We start from the raw sequence: 5,000 nt of genomic DNA, 5'->3' as shown, positions 1-5,000 counted from the left end.
TAACCTAACCTATGTCGTACCTTAACCTAACCTATGTCGTACCTTAACCTAACCTATGTCGTACCTTAACCTAACCTATGTCGTACCTTAACCTAACCTATGTCGTACCTTAACCTAACCTATGTCGTACCTTAACCTAACCTATGTCGTACCTTAACCTAACCTATGTCGTACCTTAACCTAACCTATGTCGTACCTTAACCTAACCTATGTCGTACCTTAACCTAACCTATGTCGTACCTTAACCTAACCTATGTCGTACCTTAACCTAACCTATGTCGTACCTTAACCTAACCTGTATTGCGCCTTAACCTAACCTGTATTGCGCCTTAACCTAACCTGTATTGCGCCTTAACGTAACCTGTATTGCGCCTTAACGTAACCTGTATTGCGCCTTAACGTAACCTGTATTGCGCCTTAACGTAACCTGTATTGCGCCTTAACGTAACCTGTATTGCGCCTTAACGTAACCTGTATTGCGCCTTAACGTAACCTGTATTGCGCCTTAACGTAACCTGTATTGCGCCTTAACGTAACCTGTATTGCGCCTTAACGTAACCTGTATTGCGCCTTAACGTAACCTGTATTGCGCCTTAACGTAACCTGTATTGCGCCTTAACGTAACCTGTATTGCGCCTTAACGTAACCTGTATTGCGCCTTAACGTAACCTGTATTGCGCCTTAACGTAACCTGTATTGCGCCTTAACGTAACCTGTATTGCGCCTTAACGTAACCTGTATTGCGCCTTAACGTAACCTGTATTGCGCCTTAACGTAACCTGTATTGCGCCTTAACGTAACCTGTATTGCGCCTTAACGTAACCTGTATTGCGCCTTAACGTAACCTGTATTGCGCCTTAACGTAACCTGCATTGCGCCTTAACGTAACCTGCATTGCGCCTTAACGTAACCTGTATTGCGCCTTAACGTAACCTGTATTGCGCCTTAACGTAACCTGTATTGCGCCTTAACGTAACCTGTATTGCGCCTTAACGTAACCTGTATTGCGCCTTAACGTAACCTGTATTGCGCCTTAACGTAACCTGTATTGCGCCTTAACGTAACCTGTATTGCGCCTTAACGTAACCTGTATTGCGCCTTAACGTAACCGATATTGCGCCTTAACGTAACCTATATTGCGCCGTAACGTAACCTATATTGCGCCGTAACGTAACCCACATTGCCCCTTAACGTAACCCACATTGCCCCTTAACGTAACCCACATTGCCCCTTAACGTAACCCAACACACGTTGGGCCTTAACCCAACACACGTTGGGCCTTAACCCAACACACGTTGGGCCTTAACCCAACACACGTTGGGCCTTAACCCAACACACGTTGGGCCTTAACCCAACACACGTTGGGCCTTAACCCAACACACGTTGGGCCTTAACCCAACACACGTTGGGCCTTAACCCAACACACGTTGGGCCTTAACCCAACACACGTTGGGCCTTAACCCAACACACGTTGGGCCTTAACCCAACACACGTTGGGCCTTAACCCAACACACGTTGGGCCTTAACCCAACACACGTTGGGCCTTAACCCAACACACGTTGGGCCTTAACCTGCTCTGTAATTGTCATACGACGCGTTAAATTAGTGTAGTGTTGCCTAACTGCAACCCCCGCAATATAGTTTGCTACTCGCACTGCCCGGTCCCCAGTGTATCGCTTCATGTTAAACACCTTGCAGCTATACACTGTAATGTGGATGGCAGCAGGACGTACATGCTCAATGCCCTTTGCAGTTGTTCATTGGCATTTGCAGTTGTTCATTGGCATTCGCATGTGCGAAGCACTTAGCCTACGCTGTGGTACGGCCTGTGTCAACTGTCCGCTGATGTTGTACGTCCAAATCACACACTGTACTGCACATTGGTCCTCATGTACTGAATGATACATCGTGGTACATGTGACCGTACAACGACTGCGCCAACAACGGCGAACCATGCGGTCCAAATGTTGTGCACTCAGCTACGTGTCGTCTCCCTATAAGAGCTGGATTGCAGTGTGGTATGCCCTGGATGGCGATCAGCATGAGCCGTCTGTTGATGTAGTGGCGCGTGTTGTCAGACGTAGTCGTCTCTTCTCACACACCGTGATAGCATGGTGCACTGCGTTCCACATCTGCGACATGCGACAGAGGCCGGTTGACAGTCGTTCGCGCAATGGACATCGCATACGTACGGGGGCCACCTTCCACGTGTTCGCGAAGCGTGCACATGTTGTTGCGTGTATGTGGGCAGACATAGTGTGTCGTGACACCTGACACAGGCATGCAACAATCGTTGAATTTGCAAATGGCGATGGACGCCTACGTTTGCTGGTGACGTTATGCAAATGAACAACTGGTAAACCGTTGTGGTGCGGTTGTTCTCGCTAGAGGTGAATCAGTGATGGCGACGATCGGTTGAGCTACCAACCGGTTGTTCCAGCGATACCCACCATGCCCACGAACGTGAATGGCATCTGGGTGTGAAGCGATACGCGGCGGTGGCTGGGTGGGACCGTCCCCGGCCGGTGAGGGGGGGCCTCCCGGCGTGCTGGCCGCGCGGTGCGTGGGCGCACGCGCTACAGCCGGCTGGTGGGGGCGGCCAGTGGCAGGCGCGCCGGCCGACGGAGGCGGCAGGCGGCGCAGCTGCGCGCCGGCGCACCCTGCACGCGGCGCCGTGCGGCCAAAGTAGGTCCTCGCGGGCCCGGTGCGAAGCGCGGTGGACATCTGCAGTGTGCTGGTCCGATTGAGGACTGTGTGCGCTGAGGATGCGCCGCCGCCCGGCGCTCGGCGCCGCGACGCCGTCTGCTGCTCGGTCGCCTCTGCGGTTCTCGCAGGTGGTTTGTATCGCAGCTGTGCGGACGTGTTGGCGCGTGCGCTGTGCTGGGAGAGTTCGCTTCGGCACCCAAGTGGGGCTTTTGTCCTTCTGTGGCGCTGGCGTTGGAGCTGCCGGTCACCGTAGGTGGCGCGTGTTGTCTCCCGCCGGCAATGCCACGACAGCACGCTCCCGGGCCTCTGTCGGCAGCGGCAAGCTCAGTTGGGAGCACGGGTGGTCGCACCTAAAGCGTCTACTCGCCAAACTCCGGGCGATTGCGCCTCTCTCGAACCCGACCAAGTACTTAGGACGGCGCTGCGCGCCGCCGGGACCTGAGAGGGTTTCGAGGTGTATTGTGCAGGGGAGCTCAGCCTCCTCCTGTTTGCAGAATAATTGAGCGGACGCTTGCGTGTTCGCGCGGGCCCCCGGGACACACTCCCGGGCGGCCGGCTGCTCAGCTCTAGTTGACGCAGCTCCCTGGTTGATCCTGCCAGTAGTCATATGCTTGTCTCAAAGATTAAGCCATGCATGTCTCAGTACAAGCCGCATTAAGGTGAAACCGCGAATGGCTCATTAAATCAGTTATGGTTCCTTAGATCGTACCCACGTTACTTGGATAACTGTGGTAATTCTAGAGCTAATACATGCAAACAGAGTCCCGACCAGAGATGGAAGGGACGCTTTTATTAGATCAAAACCAATCGGTCGGCTCGTCCGGTCCGTTTGCCTTGGTGACTCTGAATAACTTTGGGCTGATCGCACGGTCCTCGTACCGGCGACGCATCTTTCAAATGTCTGCCTTATCAACTGTCGATGGTAGGTTCTGCGCCTACCATGGTTGTAACGGGTAACGGGGAATCAGGGTTCGATTCCGGAGAGGGAGCCTGAGAAACGGCTACCACATCCAAGGAAGGCAGCAGGCGCGCAAATTACCCACTCCCGGCACGGGGAGGTAGTGACGAAAAATAACGATACGGGACTCATCCGAGGCCCCGTAATCGGAATGAGTACACTTTAAATCCTTTAACGAGTATCTATTGGAGGGCAAGTCTGGTGCCAGCAGCCGCGGTAATTCCAGCTCCAATAGCGTATATTAAAGTTGTTGCGGTTAAAAAGCTCGTAGTTGGATTTGTGTCCCACGCTGTTGGTTCACCGCCCGTCGGTGTTTAACTGGCATGTATCGTGGGACGTCCTGCCGGTGGGGCGAGCCGAAGGCGTGCGACGCGCCTCGTGCGTGCTCGTGCGTCCCGAGGCGGACCCCGTTGCAATCCTACCAGGGTGCTCTTGAGTGAGTGTCTCGGTGGGCCGGCACGTTTACTTTGAACAAATTAGAGTGCTTAAAGCAGGCAAGCCCGCCTGAATACTGTGTGCATGGAATAATGGAATAGGACCTCGGTTCTATTTTGTTGGTTTTCGGAACCCGAGGTAATGATTAATAGGGACAGGCGGGGGCATTCGTATTGCGACGTTAGAGGTGAAATTCTTGGATCGTCGCAAGACGAACAGAAGCGAAAGCATTTGCCAAGTATGTTTTCATTAATCAAGAACGAAAGTTAGAGGTTCGAAGGCGATCAGATACCGCCCTAGTTCTAACCATAAACGATGCCAGCCAGCGATCCGCCGCAGTTCCTCCGATGACTCGGCGGGCAGCCTCCGGGAAACCAAAGCTTTTGGGTTCCGGGGGAAGTATGGTTGCAAAGCTGAAACTTAAAGGAATTGACGGAAGGGCACCACCAGGAGTGGAGCCTGCGGCTTAATTTGACTCAACACGGGAAACCTCACCAGGCCCGGACACCGGAAGGATTGACAGATTGATAGCTCTTTCTTGATTCGGTGGGTGGTGGTGCATGGCCGTTCTTAGTTGGTGGAGCGATTTGTCTGGTTAATTCCGATAACGAACGAGACTCTAGCCTGCTAACTAGTCGCGTGACATCCTTCGTGCTGTCAGCGATTACTTTTCTTCTTAGAGGGACAGGCGGCTTCTAGCCGCACGAGATTGAGCAATAACAGGTCTGTGATGCCCTTAGATGTTCTGGGCCGCACGCGCGCTACACTGAAGGAATCAGCGTGTCTTCCTAGGCCGAAAGGTCGGGGTAACCCGCTGAACCTCCTTCGTGCTAGGGATTGGGGCTTGCAATTGTTCCCCATGAACGAGGAATTCCCAGTAAGCGCGAGTCATAAGCTCGCG

At 53.2% G+C, this 5,000-nt stretch overlaps 1 non-coding gene across 1 annotated transcript in view; it reads left to right on the top strand.

The window, feature by feature from the left end:
- Positions 1 to 3,286: 3,286 nt before the first annotated feature.
- LOC124573845 overlaps positions 3,287 to 5,000 on the top strand; it is a 1,910-nt gene continuing 196 nt past the window's right edge. The window contains exon 1 of the ribosomal RNA XR_006972179.1: positions 3,287 to 5,000. This exon is cut by the window's right edge and continues 196 nt beyond it. This is a non-coding gene — a ribosomal RNA (small subunit ribosomal RNA).

The sequence above is a fragment of the Schistocerca americana genome, unplaced genomic scaffold, assembly GCF_021461395.2.
Source record: "Schistocerca americana isolate TAMUIC-IGC-003095 unplaced genomic scaffold, iqSchAmer2.1 HiC_scaffold_197, whole genome shotgun sequence".
Lineage (NCBI taxonomy): Eukaryota > Metazoa > Arthropoda > Insecta > Orthoptera > Acrididae > Schistocerca > Schistocerca americana.
The sequence above is the reverse complement of the archived record's forward strand: the minus strand, read 5'-3'. Positions and strand labels throughout refer to the sequence as shown.